At 36.6% G+C, this 20,349-nt stretch overlaps 1 protein-coding gene across 1 annotated transcript in view; it reads left to right on the forward strand.

The window, feature by feature from the left end:
- Positions 1–688: 688 nt before the first annotated feature.
- CSRNP3 (cysteine and serine rich nuclear protein 3) overlaps positions 689–20,349 on the forward strand; it is a 252,559-nt gene continuing 232,898 nt past the window's right edge. Inside the window, exons 1-2 of the mRNA XM_069079688.1 lie at positions 689–759; positions 17,676–17,846. The gene's annotated coding sequence lies outside the window, so the exon portion shown is untranslated. The remainder of the gene's footprint in view (positions 760–17,675; positions 17,847–20,349) is intronic.

Below are 20,349 nucleotides of genomic sequence, written 5' to 3' on the forward strand. Positions count from 1 at the left end.
TCTCTCTCTGTCTCTGTCTCTCTGTCTCTGTCTCTCTCTCTGTCTCTGTCTCTCTCTCGTCTGGTTCCAAAACTTATTTCATATAGAAACATTGCCAAATGGATGTTGCAGGCAAATGATAAAAAGATTTAAAAGCATTTTGATTCATTTTAATTTTTAATCTTCAGGCAGATGGAATGAACCCAGTCTAACACTGATACCCACACTTCAGCCAGCTTAGTGTGTACACTGAAAGACAATGAGAACCTGTAGATGGTTCACAGAGAATGATCAGAAGCTGGAATATGGACATTTTGCCTCTTTCAGAATAGGTGCTTTGCTTGTATTTCAGGTGGTCAGCCCTTTAGAATCATGGATCATTATTAGTACTTTACTCACTTCACTGATAGAGTAGAAAACAAAGAAAGGGGGACCTTTTTCCTCATCTGAATTTATCTGCAGCAGAGTTAGGCTCTGTAGTTTGGGGCTATTGTGTGAACTCTAATTTCTGACCATGATCCCTTTCTTCTTAGCTTTCTTCTCAGAATTATTTTTTTCTTCTGCCACTCCCTTTCCCCCTCCCAGCTACATGGATTTGTCCTCTAAATGAGCCATGGGTGGGAGGGACCACTGGATGGAAGTAAAGCAGCGAGCATGAGCCAGAGAATGCCAGGATCAGCTCTTTGTTATTGGTTGGTTGCTGTCTGATGGATGGATGAGGGAGGAGTAAGCTCATCAGTCGGCTCTGACAGAACTGAAGTACAGAAACCAAATATACAGGTAAGGGGGGGGGAGGGGCAGAATCCTTAACACAAGGGACCTTCTAAGTTGTTATGGGACAAATTTTATAACGTGAAAATTATTCTGATCGTGGCCATGTAATTTGGACTGCATTCACGCCATGAGGCAGCCTTTCTAATGAGCTATTCTTTCTCCCCATAAGAAATCTCAGCTGATAACGATGCCAGTGGCAGGTCTAGCACAGGATAACTTTCTCTACAAGTATCAGTGAGGTAAATCCACAGATAATGATGCTAAGGGTATTCCTTAGTCTTTAAACATTAAGCATGTAGCATGGGGGATCAAAGAAAGGACAAGGAAAGCTGCCTGCATTCCAATGGTTCAGAGAAAATGGAGCCATCACTGAATATGCAATCTATTCTAAGTGACACGCAGTGTCCTTTTATAATGGCACAGACAAGGTGGATGAGTGAGAACAGCTTTCCCGTCTATGCCAATTGTTGCGGCATCCCCTAGCACTAACGTACTATGATTATGTGTTTCCTTAAGCCATTTGCTGTAACTAACTGCTTAGGGAGAGTTTCATGCAGTTGAGGGCTTGGAATCCTTTCATTTAATAAATTAAACTGTGCTAAATCAGGGAAGAATTGTAAGACTGTGCTTGTCAATAGACATGCACATATTTTCATCCCGAAATGCTGGGCAACCTCATTTTTGAGGGGGTTACCTTATGGAAAGAAATGGTGGTTTAATTGACCTACTACTGCAACAGCAATTTCATCCAGGAAGCAAATATGTTTAAAGACAAATTCCAACACAGCATTTATTTCATCGGTAATGTGAGTAATTCTCCTTTTGAAGACAGCTGAAGGATTAAGGTTTCATTTTTAAAATTAGGACATGGTAGTGCTTTAAAAGATGATTCTCTCCTTCACCCCTCCCCCTCAAGATAAGTAGGAAAAGTCAACAATATATAGATTTAATCAATTAAAAAGGGGAATGCGTTAATCTTCCCATTGGTCATAAACATATTTGCATATATATTCAAGTGATTTAATGAATCGGATGTACATTTTTTTTCAAATGATGACATCAAATGAAAGGAAATGATTATGTACATATGTAGTTTTCTGGGTGAAAATCTTAGAACATATTTGTTTTTCTCTGGAAGGCAATTACTAACCTGGTCATGTAACACGTGGTCAAAAAGTACTTGTTGAAGTGAATTTTAAAATAGAAAACTTTGGCTGTATTTTCATTTACTTTTTCAATATTTCTCCAACTGATGAAACATAAAAAGATAATCTGCTAGAATAACTATGATTTCTTCTTTTCAGTGCATAGTTTAACTTCAAGAAATTATTTTTTAAAACTAGTAAAAACTTGAATAATTATCTAATTGAGTAGAAAAATACCGTCTTTTTAACTTAGAAAAAAATAGACACTGAATTTTACATATTTAAAGAGTCATATTGACCTACTTAAAGCCTATATAATAAGTTATGTTATAAATCATGTTTTATGTTTCAGAAATAATTGTATAATGCATCAGTTTTGAAAGTGTTTCCAGTTAGTCATGGATACATCTGAATTTGCCATTAACACAAAGCAGTGGACAAAAAATAATTTCAAATATTAATCCATTAAAAAGTAATTAAGGTGGCATGTAACTAGAATTATGTTTTTTCAGGAATGGGTTGCAGATATCTCTTGTCTGTGTAGTTATATCTTTTAAATTATGAATTCTGAATAAAGCTACCTTCAGGAATGAAGGGGAATTGATGAAAATTAGAGAGCAGAGTTCCACATGGTTTTAAATTATTCTGTCTCCTTGGAAACCAGCTGCTGCAGATGCATTTTGCTTTCTTTGGCTAAAAATATCATCCTTTTAATAATCACTATGGGAGAGATGCTGAATAAAACCAGAGGATATTGTTACGAGTTTTTATAATTTCCTTAATGGCGCGCATATTTTGGATGAAGTATAGATATGCCATTGCTCGTCCAGTATTTCCTATCAGCGGCTGGCAGACGTCTGTAAGCCTTGTAAAAATGAGATAACTATAGCAGCTTTAACTGCACAGTCTACTGGGAAAAGAAAGACCGTAAGTGTGTATGTTTTAGAGTAGAAGAGGATGAGAGTGAATAAATATGAGAGAGAACAGCTAAAAGATTCCTGTCTGTAGGAGATTAAAACATAAGGCAAATAAAATGTACTTATGACTGCTTTGTGAAAGCTGTCTAGGCAAGATTCTTTGTGTTTTCTGTGAATTCATTATTTAAAATAGTTTTTTTTAAATTTATATGAACATCATGATACCCAACTTCAAATCATCTTTGGATTTACTTTCCTTTTCCCTTTTTTGAACTAGTTCAATCCACACTGAATTACAGGTTAAATCAAGAAAATTTCCTTCATGTGTCAAAATGTGTATTTCTGTAGTTTTAAAAAATAATATTTAATGTGTACTATCTATGATGCATTTTCAGAATAGGAATGATGCTGGTGGTGATTTAAATTAAAGATTATTTATGGACTGAAATTGTAAAAATGTTGTAACACATATATTCCCCTTATCTTTGAATCTCTTTAAAATGTTCTAATTCACGTATTGTCTCAAACTCTAAATTGTTCTTGCTTTAAACAGTGAAGCTATGATGTTTAAGTAGCTCATCCAAGATCTAATGAAGATTCTTATCACCATAATAGCAAGCAATGCATTTTAAAACTGAGTGCTTTTTATTTAAAACTAACAATATATTTTCCCTATAAAATTTTTTAACTAATTATATACTTAATTGCATCTTTTTAATTTTAATCTTTGTGTATTTTAAGAATAACTATGTCTCCCCCAATCACACACACACACAATTTTTATCAGCTCTCAGTGCAGAAAAAATACAATTTTGCTGCTATGCTTGCTCTTTTATTCCTCTAGAAATTTAAATCTTCTTAGCTGTATTTTTCTTTTTCCAAGAATAGTTTCATTTCAGTCAGTTTTGATGAGAAAGTAAATACTTTATTTTCATAATATTACTCTTAGCCCATATTAGAATTCTTGTTAGCAACAGAGGAAGTCTAATACTAAACTATTATACATTGTTTCAAAATATTTAATTTCCAGTCAATACATAATTTAATAACAAATTAATTTGGAATGTCAATATATTATCTTCCATGATAATTTAAGAGAGTAGTGAATATTTGGTTTTGATTAATTACCATATGCAAGAGAGATGTTCTCAGTAGCTCTTTCATTATAAACTTAGACAATATTAATGAGCATATTAACAATAAAGCAGATGGATTAGTAAATGGATTATGAGATTAATGTATGTAACCCCCATTTTAGAGACAATCAAAATTAATCAGGCACACTTTTAGGTTTCTGAAAATAATCTGTTGCATAGCAAAAGCTCTGAACTATAGACAATTTAAAAATACACTTTAGAAACAGTATGTAATTATGGCTTCATGCTTCTTTATTTGCTAAAACTGGCCTGCCAGATTTGTAGGTAAGTTTATATGGGCCTCTTAAGTGTCACAAAATGTACTTAGGAAAATGAAACATTTAACAACTTCCTCTCTAATATCAAAAGGCAGCTTTACATCTGTAATGGAATTGTGCCAGTTTGGCCCAGGGCCCTATTTGACTGGAAATGAAGAGCGGGTGTTACTACCACTGGAAATAAAGCTTGTGTTATGTTGCATGATGTCTAGATTGTGTTATATGATTACGGTCACTTGGCCAAGTGAATAACTCCATTCACATTTGTGCTATGGTGAGATTTGACTTTCAAAAATATTGCCAGTCAAGATTTTTCCTTGTTGTATTGTATTATTAGTTCCTGAGAGCAAAGACTTTAGTGGAATCAGGCAACAAGAGTAGAAAATACAAACTTCATTCAGGGAAAAGTGGCCAGCAGTGCAAGGCAACAGCTATATTTCATGGCTCTACCATTGCAACTGAAGAATGCTGTGCAATGGATTATTTTGCTATTTTTTCATCATATTTTTTTTTATTTCAGGCATTGTAATTCCCCAACTTAAGTAGTTTACTAGATGCTTATGCACTGCTTAGTGTCCTAATGTTATGACAGGTGAAAACAATCAATTTGGCCCAAGAATTACTATTGTATCTAAATATATACCCACATTCCATCTGTTAGAGTATAAGATAATGATGGTCTCAGCAACTATAAAAACTTAGATCTAATTAAAAGCACTTAACACAACAGCAGAGACAATATTTTGGTGAGAGATTAGGGCGCCATCATTCCATATCATGTGGCCAAGAAGAAAAATGGTTGTGATAATGAATCTTTTAAATACAGCATTAAATGTAGCTGGATTGAAACCTAGGGTGGTTATCTTCCAGTATTAGCAGAGATATTGGTGGTGAAGAGACACCATGAATGTAGGCCAACTAATTATTTCTATACTATCCTTGAGTCACTTGAAATCTCTTACAACAATAACCACTAACAATGAGTGAGTCCCTATCACTATTTTTTTTCCTTTGAGGTATCAAGACAACATACAAATGTATGTTAGAGAAGGTAAAAGGCATACGGGAGAGGGAAAAAGCATGAGGCTGCATTGAGTTTGATGCAAAGTGTGCAAAGCATAGAATTATAGCATAGAAGCAACAACTTGGATACAGTGGAACCAGAAACTTCTTCCTACCTATATGAACTTGAGTAAATTATTTAACTTCCCCGAGTCTTATTTTCCTGAACATCAAAATGAAGAGATTGGACTAGGTGGCCTCCCAAGTGTTTCCAGCTCTGGAACTCTGATCCCATGACCTTTTTTGAGTTTCTCTTTGGACCCATCCCCCGATGAAGACCATTAGCTATCATTGTCACCTATGGTCTCTGTGACAACTTATATATTTATTGTTCATGGCTAAAAGCAGATTTTAGTATGTTTCCTACTGAGTGTCTAAAACATTTTTAGAAGTTGTTGTATTATGGGGTATATCACTACTGCCCAACCAGATAAATGAAATAAATTCCTAAATAGGTCCCTGGGATGTATTTACAAAGATCTTCATTTTCTTTTGTATTTCCAGCTAGGTTAGCAGCAGAAAACCAATGTTTGTCCTCTTTCATTTCCCAGGATTCTATTGGTTATGCTACTGACAGCATAATAAGACAAAAAAGACAGTAGATTGTGGAAACGGCTACCAGCAATTATAAAACCTTTTCCCCCCTCAATTTCTTGTAGTTCCACCAGTTCATTGCTTTTTTTGTATAGTGCTGTATTTACTTGTAACGATCACTTTAATTTTAAATAATAGTGTCAACCTGGCAAGGTGGCCCATAAATGAAAGCAATTAAGGGATGAGAAGTAGGCATAAGATATTGGTGAAAAAGAAAAGGTCTTAAAGTCGCAGGGCTAAGAGAACCCCCTAATGGGCCCACTGATAATACTGATACAAGATGCAGTATGAATACATTAGAACAAAGGCCATATAGAAATCTGCTTCTGAGAGGCTGACTGCAGGTGATTATGGGGCCATCAAGAACAGGACTTCCTGTTCTCTGTAAACCATTTGTTTTCACCACCAAGTCTAGGGCTATTGAATACACCTGATCTACCAAGCTACCTGTTTCATTTGAAAAATGGAATTGGTTTGACATAGTTCCTTCTTAGTTGAACCCATCGTGTCTTCCAATCCTAGTGATTATTTCATTGAGCTAGGAATAGAGGTAGGGACTGGATTAATGATTACATTATTCTAGGTAATTCCCAGATAAGGAACTTTATTGATACAGGTTGGCACCTCTGCAATTTGTAGTTTTAAAGAGTTTCCTTGGACACTGAGATACTAGTGACTTGACCAGGGTAACACAGTACATGTCTGAGGAAGAGCTCAAATGCAAGTCTTCCTGATTCCAAGGCTGTCTCTCTATCCACTATGCCATGCTTCTAAATATGATGATACAGTACATTTTTTTTTTCTGCTGATATAGAAGGTTACAAGAGCCTAGAGTTTTATCTATCTTATCAATCATAACTGAACAAAGTAATTATTTTCTCTTACTTTCTGGGTCCATAACCCCTCAAGATTTTGGCTGACCATCCACATAGAAAAAAACCACGTGGATGAGGAATTTCTGCTGCCTGAATTTGACACGAATTGGTCAGACAACGTATAGAGTTTGTCCATTAGTATGTATATCTCGCACAAAGAGTAAAAATGGATAATGAATTAGAACTAGAATTAAGTTATAAGAATAATGCAAACTGGACTGCCTGCAGAAAGTTACAAAGGTCTTTTACTAATCCCAAATTTCTCATGGAAAGGCCTTTTTAATATCAATGTTTGCTATAGTTATTGTGTGTCTGTTAGACATGGAACATGATAGTTTTCTGAGAAGTGAAAATGTTTAACACACCCAGGGAAATGGAGAGGAATATGGTGGGATTGAACAGGATACAAAATGAGCCAGAGAGGGACTTCAAAGAATAATAGGAAAAGATGTCATCAGAGAAATGTTTGATGGGAAAAGAATGATAGGCTGATCATGTGGTGGGGGCAAGGAATGACAGGGAGACAGCCAAACTTTTCACTGCTATCTTTGTAGTGTCAAGGGAAAGCAAGGAAACCCCCTGGCACATTGTATGGAGCTCCCTATAACAAAATTATGGAATGTTGTGAACAAGAATCATTCAGAATCAGGAGACACAGATGAACTGAAGTTTGCATAGGGGAAGGGAACATGCAGATTCATGAGATCACAAATTCATTTGTGTTTTTGAGTACTTGAGATAGTTGCAAGTGAAACTTTAAAGTAAAGAGGTTCAGATAATGGCAATACTATTATTTCCTGTGGCCATACTGTTTCTTTTATGTGCCAAAGAAAAAAAATAATGTTTAATCTCATAAGCCATTAATTAATTGAGAAATCACAACACAAAGGACTTTCTAACCTTAAAATAGAAATGTGGTTTTTGGAATCTCAGTTCCATTTAAATGATGGAGTTAAGTCTAGGAATTCCAGGTCTACAACCAAAGAAATAGGAAGAAAAAAGATTGTTACAGAATTATTTGAATGGCAGTGATTCTTCTCACTGAAATTATTAACTTGTACAGAAATCATACTAGTGTCAGGAATAAGAAGCAAGAATTGTGTCCTTTTTTCTTCTGTGTGTTGCAAGTGCCAAGAAAATGCTGTGTACCTTAAGGGCATTCCTGTTAACTGTTAACTAAGAAATGTCTTTCGAAACCAAGAATATATTCTCTAATGACCCCAAGATATGCATAAATTTTGAATAACTTATATTTTCTGTAATTTATTGAATACTTAAAATGCATAATTTATTGAGCATCCACGATGTCCATAGCATTATACAGGGTACTGTTGGGACACACCTTTCATAGTCTCTAAATTCAAGAAGAGGCAGCTAGCTGGCTAAGTGGATAGAGTCCTAGGTCTGGAGTGGGGAAGACTTGGGTTCAAATCCGGCCCAGACACTTACTAGCTGTGTGACACTGGACAAGTCACTTAACCCCATTTGCCTCAATTTCCTCATCTGTAAAATGAGCTGAAGAAGTAAATGGTAAACCACTCCAATATCTTTGCCAACAAAACCCCTCCATGGGGTCACAAAGAGTCAGAGATGACTGAATTACTGAACAACAACATTTCAAGAAGTTTATAATTAAGATGAGGAAACAAAACTTATGTGGACTATGTAAATAATTGCATAAGACAATTTATGATTTAGTGCCAAAAAAGTTGATGATGTTATGAGAGTTACAAAAGGAGAGAACACTGTGGAGTAGAATGATCAGGATTGAAAGAAGTGAGCTTTGTGATAAGCCTTGAAAGATAGGTAACATTTAGGGTGAGGGCAGAGAATCTATGCAGGGACAAAGCATTAACTAATATGGAAAGGCATAAATAACTTCAAAAATCAGGAAGGAAATAAGTTGATTGGATCAAATCATTACTGCTGGTACATAGTAGAAGATAATATTGTAAAGGTATGTGAAGGAGAGGATGTTGATGTCTTTGGCACTAAACAAGAGAACTGAGTGTTGATGGAGGATCACAGAAAGTTATTAAATAGGGAAAATTATTATGGAAATAGTCTTTTACAAATAATAATCTGGTAAAATATGCAAAAAGAATTGGAGGTGGGGGGCAGATACAAAAATGAGGAGAGCAATTAAAATGTATTAGAATAAGTCATGTGTAGCTTGGTGATGGCCTAGAAAAGAGTGGTAAAAGTGGAAATGGAAGAGATAAAAAGAGAGAGATTCTACAGGAGGGAAATTAGGAGAGACAGATTAGGCTATAGCTCATTTTAGAAACTGAGTAGATCTTCTAATGATCCCAAATTGCCTGATGCCACAAAAGCCTATCTCTTTAATGATAATATTCTTACAATGACACTACATTTGAAAATCATGAAATAGAATGATATGAGAAGAATAAAAATGGAGGACAGTAAAGATATTCATGATGGGTGTAAGTAAGCTCCACATATTACCTATGTGACCCCAACACTAAGTCACTATGGTGATATCCCCTACCACTAATAATGATTGGCAGGCAAGAAAAAAATCTAACAAATACATCTAAAAAAAAGAAGAAAGGTAGTCATCAAACAAGAATGAGAGGCAACTGTTTAAGGTCTACACTGACATGTCTGAGTTAGAAAGATGAAAAGCAGGTAGATGGAGTGGAGGACTGAGCCCTAGGCCTGAAGATCTTGCTTCAGATGCTGAGTGTCCCTTGGCAAGAAACTTAACCTCTGTCTGTCTCAGTTTCCCCAACTGTAAAATGAGGATAATTACATTACCTGTTGTGAGAATCAAATGAGATAATATTTGTAAAGCCCTTAACACAGTGCCTGGCACTTAGTAGACACTGTGTAAATAAATACCTATTCCCAAGAGTGCATTGGGTGGATACTCTGTGGAGGGTCTAAAGGAAAATGTGGATGAGAATTTCACTGAATTAGATTATGTGGGAAGGTTTTAATCTGCAACAGACAGGCGGTTATTCAAAGGAGTGAAACTGTAGGAATATCCACCCAAGTATCAAAGCGAAGTGGTATTTTGGTTTTACAAAGCATCTTAAAGCCACGTGCAAATGCTATTTCTAACTTCCTGTCTTTGTGTTTGTCTTGCTCTTTCATGAGGTGTGGTTCTTCCATTTAACTCTTACATGCCTCCCAGAGTGCATGAAGGCACATAGTTATGTATTACCATATGGATGAGGAGGCTGTGGATTTGATAACTTAATAAGCTACATTTCACCAAACTAACTGGCCCTTTTCTGAGTCTTGTGTTCTTTTTCCATGTTCGTTATAATCATTCTCTGATAATTCAAATCTGTGTCTACAATGTCTAGATCCTGACATTTTCCCGTGTCCTTCCTTTTCCTCTCCAGTGAGGGGAGTCTGGTAGAACTGAATCTTGACAATGGGGAGAATGCTGGTACGGTCACAGGATAAAAGGACTGTAGTCTGAGAGCTAGAAGGGACATCAGAGGCCATTGAGTACAATCCCCTCGTTTTATGGATGAGGAAACAGAGACCTAGAAACCAATTTAATATTAGTGTAAAGACTTAAAAGTTCTTCTAAGTTCTAATGGCTATTAGGCCTTTTTGAAATAAAGTTTATTCTTTCATCCTGTCCAAAGTTCCATGACAATTTATAAAAGAAAATTATTTTGGAGATTTCTGCAACAAGTCACATAGCTTGTCAAAGTAATGTCTCCTGTCCATGACTCCTGAGGTTAGTGGTCTTTCCACCACAGCATTTGTTGAGTCATTTTTCTGTTATACCTGACTCTTTGTGACCCCATTTGGGGTTTTCTTGTCAAAGATACTAGAATGGTTCACCATTTCCTTCTCCAGCTTATTTCACAGATAAGGAAACTGAGGCAAACGGGGTTGAGTGACTTACCTAGGGTCACACAGCTAGTAAATATCTGAAGCCAGATTTGAACTCAGGAAGTCTTCCTGACTTCAGGCCTGGTGCTCTATCCACTGTGCCATCTAGTTGTCCCCACTACCTCATGGAGCTGCCTAAAATGAATAATTATATCCTTTTTTTGTGCTGAAAACAGATGGACCAGTTACCATCAATTTGAGGAGTCTGATTTATAAAATAAAATTAAAAAAAAAAGCAACTTATATAGTCCTTCCTGCAAACAGAAAGGCAGGGTCCATATTTAGGTGAAGGAAGCTGAACTTATTTTCCCTTGCTGCTATGCTGTGAAAGAGTTAGTATTCATTTGGCATCTCTTGGATACATGAGAGATATGTAGCGAGCAAGGATAGATTTAGTATGAATGAAGTAGAAAAAAAATCTGAGGACCTTTGAGTCACCAGTTGAGTTGCCAGGTGGACTGGGCCTGAAGAGTATGAGTTTTCTTCCCCAATATCTCCTTGCCTCATCCAGCCTCTTTTTTTGTCCCCACTAGGCGAACCCTGTTCATGACCTGATCAGGATGTCCCAGAAGTTTGGGTGCAGTTTTATTTAATAGCATAAAACCAAGCAGACTTTTGGAAAACCCTGGACTTGAAGCTTTTGGAATATATGAGTAATAGACTATAGCAACCAGCTTCTCTACCCTGTCAATCAGCTTTAAAGATTCTTCCTTCCTACAGGGAATGGATCCTTACTAAATAAGCTTCTCATTAGTGAGTAAAAAAGAGGAACAGAGAACCCACTCATGATCGGCAGGTTTGGGGTTTCTGATTTTTTTCTTCGCCCTGGTATTTTCCCACTGTATGAATAATTAAATTGACACTGTGATATAATTGTCTTTTAGTCCTTCACTATGTAAAGGTGATATAGCATGATGTGGAAATACAGGGAAACTCCTATATTTTATATAAAGCATCCTAAAAAAGGGAGATCTGGCTGCTGAATGCTTCATTCTCTTGATTCTGATCAGATGATTATGTGTTATTTTCTTGATGAAATCCAGAGTCAAGGATTGTACAAGTTTATTATCATTATCATTACTTTGAAAGGTATTTTGTAAACATTTTCACCCACTAAATACCTACTCCAAAGATTCATGCTGTCAGAGAGGTGACTTTAGATTCTCAAAGGCTATGAGAGAAGAGGACAAAATTCTTTTTTCATTTCCACCAGACTGGAAAGGCTTTGTGTACAAGCCTGATGACAGAATGTGGGTTTGTCTAAGGACCCACTCAGACAAATTTGGAAAGGTTCATCATTAGAACACTGGCAGTCAGGTTATAAATGTTTCTGATCACAGGTACTCTAGAAGACTGTCTCTTAAAGTGGGGATCTGGAAACTAAGACCCAAGTGTTGGCCCACTGCCAGTTTTGTATGACAAGTAAGTTACGAATGGTTTATGCATTTTAAAATAAAATTTATTATATTTAAAAATGCAAAATAATATTGTTAGCTCCCAGGCTGGTGGGAAAAAAAGGTGGCAGCAGGCCAGATTTGGCCCATAGACTGTGGTTTACCAACTCCTGTCTTTAAGCATGGATGGACTGCAATCTACCTTAGTGGGTGGTGTATCCACACTGATGAAATCATAGATCTTTTTTTTTTTTTTGCTTTTTGGAGGGGGGAAAGGCAGGGCAATTGGGGTTAAGTGACTTTTCCAATGTCACACATCTAGTAAGTGTTGTGTCTATGGCTGGATTTGAATTCAGGTCCTCCCGACTCCAGGGCCAGTACTCTATTCACTGTGCCACCTAGTCACCCCGAAATCATAGATCTTGAGAATTTTGAAGTATATTTACACATGTTTACAATTATTTCCATACTGCCAAAGAGATAACAAATCTTGTTACTAACATTCAATGTTAAATATAGTATATTACATAGAATAAATGTTTGCTAAATGAATTATTTTGTTTGGTGCATTTTAAAGTACCTTTATTTAGCAGCTTGTACTTTTTATTTTTTAAAGGGGGAAAGTACAGTGTAATGGAAGCAGGTACTGAGCTTGAAGTTCTAGGACCTGAGTTCTTGTTCCAGTCATGACACTTAGAAATTTGTAGGATGTTGATCAAATCACTACCATCTTTCTTGGCCTCAGTTTCTTTATCAATAAAATTAGGAGTTGGACTAGATAACCACTCAGATCCCATCCAACTTGAGATCTAGGATCTCTCTCTCTGTCTCTGTCTCTTTCTATGTCTCTTTCACATGTGTGTTCCTCAAAGGAGTTCTATGAAATGAAGTCAGTAATACGTCCCCCATTCATAAGATAAAGGAAAATTGTGATGAGATTTCTTGTCCTATGGTTTCAAAATAAGTCACTGGAAGAGCATAAAGTAGAATTTTAATTTTTTTTTTACTTCTGACAAAACCCTGCTCATATTATTCCTTCTTTTAAATGCTGAAAAAAACAATTGGAATGGATCTTTACTTTTCCCTTTTAACACTTTATTTTAACCACATCCTTTCAAAGACAATGCCTTCTGCTGTTCCACGGTTCTAAATGCTGCTCGGAATTACTTTCATTTAAGTCTCTGTGTGACAGGACAAATATATTGAGGGTCATTGATGCTAAATGTCTTCTTCCTTTCTCTGTCTGATTTTCCTTCCTGCCTATTACTAGAAACATATCAGTGGAAGTAGAACCATCTTAATTTCTTTCCCAACCAAGCTTCTTCTGCAGTCAAGTCACAGTCCTTTGTTTATGATTTTGCTGTCGGTTGCCATGGAAATAATTGCAACATTGCAAATTCTATGTTACAACCACAGGGATTACAGTAGGAAAAGAGTGGCCAACAGCAAAAAAAAGGAATATTTTTACAAGGGTTTTCCATGCGTTAGGATCAATCAGTTATTCAACAAGTATTGATTAAGCACCTGCTACGTGCCAAGGATTGTGCTGGGGATACAAATACAGAAATGAAACAGCCCTTGCCCTCAGGGGACTACCATTCTATTTAGAGTGATAGAGTACATATTAAGGCATAGTAGCCAGGGAAGAGAGCTAGCTTTATTTTGGCAGTCATAAGCATTATGAGTGAAGCCATAGGAAAGTAAATTGTCATGTACTTTCCAGTAGCAATGGTTTTGTTGATTTAATTATTATTCCCTGATTGAGAAATAGAAAGGTGGGGAAGGATACTTGAAAGGACAGAGAGCCAGATTACTGTACTGGTTAGGTCTTGATGGGTGGACAGTTCAATGGATGGGATGAGGCATAGTCTGGGGATAGTTGATATAAAGAGTTGAAGGGAGGATTGATTCAGCCAGGTGAGCTGGCAGATTAACTCATGGGAGGCCAAGGGAGGGGAGAGGAAGAGGGATGAAGTAAACAAAACTATATTCCTTCCATTCTACTTTTTGGCTCTTTTTCCTCCAAGGCTTTTGATTGAATCTTCCCTTTTTTTTTTTTTTTTGGCCTTTTGGAGGGCAATTGGGGTTAACTTGCCCAAGGTTACATGGCTAGTTTTTTGTTTTTGTTTTTGTTTTTTTTTATGTGGGTTTTAAGTGTCTGAGGCCTGAACCAAACTCAGGTCCTCCTGACTCTGGGGCCGGTGCTTTACTCACTGCGCCACCTAGCCACGCTGGTTTAATCTTTCTTACAATTTTTTATAAAACTATGCTTTCCAGAGACTAAAATGTATACTGAAATAATGCCAATTGCTTATAAATTATATATATTTATAGATGTATGTATGATAAAAATTATACAATCCAAGGTATCACCACAATGGTTTCTAAACAAAGTCCTCCATTTCAGTACATCAATGAATCCATGACCCCATCCATGTGGTTATGCCCTTCCAAACTCCAGTAATGCAGGTCACATCTCATCTATATCTGCCTATCTTGTATACCTCTTGTGCATGTCTTCCCATCTGATATGCTCTAGGGATCCACCCAGGATACTAAGGGAAGGTATCCTCATGTTTTCTTGACATCATAAGGGTACAATTGGAACATATAGTACTCCTTACACCCCACTGCCAGCCCATCTCCTTCCTCACTTCTGTATTTCTTTGATGACCCCTTTGCTCTTGACTAGTTCCACTTTGGCAGTGTGTTACGGTTATCTCCCACCCACACACCATCTTCGTTGACCTTTGGGGGAGCCTTAGCTTCAACTCTTTTGAGACTGTAGTATTTCAGGACTCATTGCTATGTAGCATCACTAAAAGAATAGTGAAATTTTAAAAAGAGAACAACTTAAGATTGTTAAAAACAAACAAAAACAACTTTACTGTTTCCCAAGGATGATCCAATCTGCCTTTCTCCTTAATGTTCAATTTGAGAAACCCCTGTAACTACAAATTAATATCTGACAGCATGTAGCTCTCTGAAGTTAGTAGACACTCAATAAACATCTTAAAAACTCAATTGAATTACTATCCTGATCCCCATGAGTTTTTCAGAGAAAACTTCAACAGTTAAACAGTCACTGAAATATATAGATTTAAGAGTTCCTGGTGGATGTCACCTCATCATTTAACCTTAAAATCAGTCCAGTACACGATATATGGATATGCTCACCTTCTGAAGTAGAAACCAGCAATGATCCTTTCACTTGGTTCTATCCCACACCGAGTAAATCCAGCTCATATATATGGAATGAAAACATAAAAATAAAAACAAGCAAACAGCCAGATTAAGGGGCGGGGGAGTCACTTGGTCATCATGTGAATTTGATCAAAAAGACAGACAAGCTTTTAAAATAACAACATTTTCAGAATCAAAGGTTCATAATCACAGCTGTTAATTTTCTAAGAGATTTTGGACAAGATATTAAGTTACTATGTATCTACTTTTCTCTATATACATAAAAATTCTCATAATTCTTTAATACTAACTTAGAAATTTGTTATTTCTCTGAAGTAATATGGATATGTTTATGTGTAGTCATTATTGTAAACTTTTTAAGCATATTTATCAGAAGGAGCTCCATTTCCAACACAGTATAGTAGATAGAGTGTTAGATTTCGAATCAAGAAGATCTGGGTTCAGATCCTGCCTCAGATACTTCCTAACTGTGTGATGATCCACAGTTTACTTATCCCCTCTGGATTTCAGTTTTCTAGTCTATAAAATAAGGCGGTTAGACTCAATGACCTCTAAAGTCCACTCCAGCTAAAAATCTAGAATCTTATTTATTGCTCCCTGAAAGTAAATGGGCAAAATTTTACCATCTTCAAATATTAGTTAGATTTGAATGCAATTCAATGCAGTTCAGAAAAATCTGAAATTAGAGTTAGACCTACAAAAAAATTGTCAAGTAGGAAGAAGAATGCATTGGCAGCAGCACTTCACACCTAACCCCCACAGGCTTCCCTTCTCTTCTCTTCTTCACTTCTGATATTTACTACTTTTCCTATCAGCACTTTGGCTTCCTTGATGGTCATGATGCTAAACCTTCATTATCCAGCATTTGATATGCAAATTTGATATTTCACCTAGGTAGGTCTGTGTGCCCTGAGAAGCAACCCAGACCTTTCTATTCCCCTTTCAAAACATATTTGTTCTGTGACTTTGTTTCAGACCCCTAACCTTTACTTTACAGGGCAATAGCTAACTAATCTGGCAGATTATCACAATGAGATTTTAATGGATTTAGATGGTTTAATATGTCACCCTTCTCAGGTGACAGATCTACCTCTTAGAGGGGCCCTCTCTAAAGGAGTCCCTTAACGTGAGAGAGCAACTCTGTTGGGAAGAATTCTAAGCTTCATGGTAGACTTTTGGATAAGTGGAATTTTCTGCGTTCTTCAAGTTATACATGTAAAAGGGTTTCTAACCTGCCCTATCTACAGGGTCAGCCATGCTTGGGTCATAATCTAAGTATCCTCCTTTCTCTAGGGCTCCTTTATGAACTCCAAAAAATGAGAAAAACAACAAGAATGCAAATAGAATACATAGTACAATATTATGAGGGATACTAAAGATAAACGATTACATTTGTCAGTGTCTGTGGTAGTGCCTGTAATCTTTAGGAAAGGCAAATTGTGAGAGAATCAATTTCTTCCATTCCTCCCCTTACAACTTGACATGCTGTCTCTATCCAACACAATGGTAGTACTGTATAGGTATGTGGCGTGGGAGGAAGGAGGTGGGGTATGTGTGAGTGTGTGTGTGTGTGTGTGTGTGTGTGTGTGTGTGTGTGTTGGGGGTGTTTCTAAGAGCTCATCTTCTTTAAAAGAAATTTTCTCTTGGTTTGATTAATATTTTAAAATGTGTATTTTAGGACCACATTCTTTTGGACTGCACTGACTATATTGAGAATGAAGCTGAAGAGAAATAAGTAAATATTTTATTCTGTACAAGAATTTAGAGGAGGTACACAGAGTTCAGGGACTTTCATTCACCCCATATATTCCCAGTTCAATCAGCCTCCTTGGAATTGGACCTAAGTAAGTGTTCCATGTGGTCATACTGAGTTGGCTAGTAACATAAGGCATCTAAATTCTGTAGTTATAGCCATCCCTAGCAACCCATTTTATTTCTGATGGAGAGCCCCAGGAAAGCATATGCCTCTGCACCTGAATAAAGACAGTATGCCAGAAGCACCTCTTAATCTGTATGCCCTGAATGTACCACTGCCTACAAGTGAATGATCTAGTTTGTTCTGGACTGAGAGGCTTTGTCATTGATAATACATGCTCTTCCAGTACAAATCAAGTAAATATATTTGATTCTGGGTTTGATGTTTCAAGACATTGAATTGTATTTCCTTGTACAGTGCCTCTCGTTCTATACTCTTAATTTTTTAGAAGAGACTGATGTCAGTGTGAATAAGAAAAACAATGTGTCATGATGGGATGCTTCTGTTAACTGTTTAAAAAAAATCACAGGAAAGATTCATTTGGGCATGGATATGATCACTGATTGTACGTGGCTCTAAAAAAAATTAGAGTCCCCATTAAAAAAAAAAAAAGCCTTCAGAGACCTTGGCTGCACAGTCAGCGGTCAAATGTTTCAATGCTTTATTGCTCCTGTCCCTGTTACAGGTACATGTGACAGCGCTGCAGCGATGAGTGGAATTTTAAAGAGGAATTTGGAAGAAGTTGAGGGCTCCTCATCCTGTTCCTCTGTGCGGGAATCAGATGATGAAGTTTTTAGCGGTGACAGTGCTGACAGTGGTGATAGTGTCAATCCATCCACTTCTAATCATTTTACCCGTAAGTACAAAAGCTGTATTTCAGTCTACCCTCTAAATCGCATTGTGTGGCTAAATCTAGGTGGCTTTAACTTTATCCATGCGCTAATATCTGTCCCTAAGTCTTTCATCATAAAGGAATTATTTGCCAAACGTGACATAGTTTCAGTCAATTAAGTCCTCAGGAGTGTGGTCCCATACTTTGCTGTATACTGATATTCTGAGAGGTGCAGAGAGGGATAGTCAGGCAGGAGACTGATTGAAGGTGAACAAATAGCAACTAGAAATGAGTTAAATAGATGTCTCTAGGCTCCAGAAATAGATCCACAGGAGTAATCTGATTAGATGAACTATGTTGTCATCCCAACACTTAGCAGAGACTTGTAGACTATTTGCAGTAGGACCAGGTATGATATAAATTCTTTCTTGAGGAAAGAGAATCACATTCCTTTGCAAAGAAAAGAATGCAGATCAAACAATGTCATTGGCAGCCCTGGACTTTCTATAAGTGGTTTGGGCTTACTTTATTTCCAGATTGGAGAAAGTACTTCCTCTAATAGATCTAAGGTTTATTGCATACTCTTATAGGAGATACTCTCAGACTGAGTGACTTAGCTCACTGACACTAGTCAAAATTTCACTGGGTTTTAATTAGCTTGATAGTTCTCATTCAGTAATTTATGAATCTTTAAATTATTTTCAAAAATTCTGATAAGGAAATTATTTTGTAATTGTCATTATCTTTTTCAGTTTACCTCTTTTCAGTTCCCATTTATTATTTACAAAAGGAGAATCAAGCCCATTATTTTCTTGTCTGGAGGTGTTGCAAGAATGGGAAAGCATTCTTATTTTTGCTTCAAAGAAAATTATATCCTAACTATTTTCTAAGATTTCAAACAGATCAATCCTCTTGAGATCTGAGTAAGATTTTAGAAATACTAAATCACAGAATATGAGGGCTAACAGCAACCGTACAAGTCAGTCCAGCTTCCCCTTTTTCAAGGTGATGACACTGAGGCCCAGAAATACGAAGTGCTTTGCTCAGTCACACAGCTAATTAATGCCAGGCTTAGAATTTGAAACTATTGCTCTGCCGTCCCACCCTACTGCTCTTTCAACTATTCTCTGTGAGCATATATAAAGAGATTTTTTTTTTTTACTCTCAATACTCTACTAGTATTATTTTAAGAAGATACGGATCTAGGGTAAATTAAATTGACCAAAATCATTGCTTGATTTTTGGTCCTGACATAATTTCATGAGTAGGAGATGTTCAGACTCCTTCCGTTAAAACAGATAGGTAACTTTTCTGCAGTTTGTAGCCTGAGAGAGTTGCCTGGAGGAACTGAGAGGTTTAAATGACTTGCCTGGAGGTATCAGAAGCAGGACTTGAACCCAGCTCTCCTTACTCCAAGCAGCCAAGTCCAATATGTTAAACTATTTCTCTGAACACATCAACGGGAAAATAACAGAATAAAACAACCAGAAAAGGACAGAAATTTTACTCTTTGTTCGTGACCTCTTTATTCAGCCCTTAAGAAGAAAAATGGGTAAAATTATTAGGGTTCTGTTTTCATTTTTTAGGATTTCTTAGACTTTCTAGTTTTTAAGTTACTTGAATGAAACAAAAGAATGCAATTGTTTTTTCATACATGTGTTTGTCAAGAGCAGGAGGGTACAAGGCAAAAAGGAATGTAGTTATTTTGAGGACAAGTATTTAAATCAATGAATTCATATCATGCCTGTCAAGGTACCTTTTTTTCTGAAATATTTCTAACTGTGCATAGTGTTTAGCTATGATGAAGGGGATAGAGTGCTGGGTCTGGCGTCAGGAAGATTCATCTTTGTGAGTTCAAATCCAGCCTCAGGCACTTAGTAGCTGTGTGACCCTGGGCAAGTCACTTAATTCTGTTTGCCTCAATTTCCTCATCTGCAACATCAGCTGGAGAAGGAAATGGCAAACCAATCCAGTATCTTTGCAAAGAAAATCCCAAATGGGGTGCTGGAAAGTCAGACAGGACTGAAAAATTACTTAATTTAAATTACTTTTAAAATTATATGTCTATTCAATGCTTCTCCTAATTTTTCAATTAGTAGTTCAAAGCTTTCTGCTACATTATAAATTAACTCCTTTTGGTAAAAAAAAAATCATTGGACTCCCATTGATTTTTATATACCTGTGTATTCACAAAGTAACAATAAGGCTCATTAACAACCTGGAAAAGGGTAAGATGGAGAGGAAGGAATCATGTAGTTCTTTTAAGGATGAGTGTCTGAATTAGTAACCTCATCTCCAGTTCTGGGGTGTGTCATGAGAGGCAAGCCCACATTCATATAACAGATATTTTTGTTCTTTGGGAGACTATGTCCAGGCCTTAGCTAAGCTTGTAAAACTATAAGCTTCTTGAAAGTAGAGACCATGTCCTGCCTTTAGTATTCCTTCAGAATCTAGCAAAGGATTTTGAATGCATAGTACATTCCTGGATAAATACTTGTTTTATGAATGAATAAATGAACTTTTAAGA

The sequence above is a fragment of the Petaurus breviceps genome, unplaced genomic scaffold (assembly GCF_028583685.1).
Source record: "Petaurus breviceps papuanus isolate PSGF00001 unplaced genomic scaffold, PetGlider_PUasm1.0 91133, whole genome shotgun sequence".
In the NCBI taxonomy this organism is placed as follows: Eukaryota; Metazoa; Chordata; class Mammalia; order Diprotodontia; family Petauridae; genus Petaurus; species Petaurus breviceps.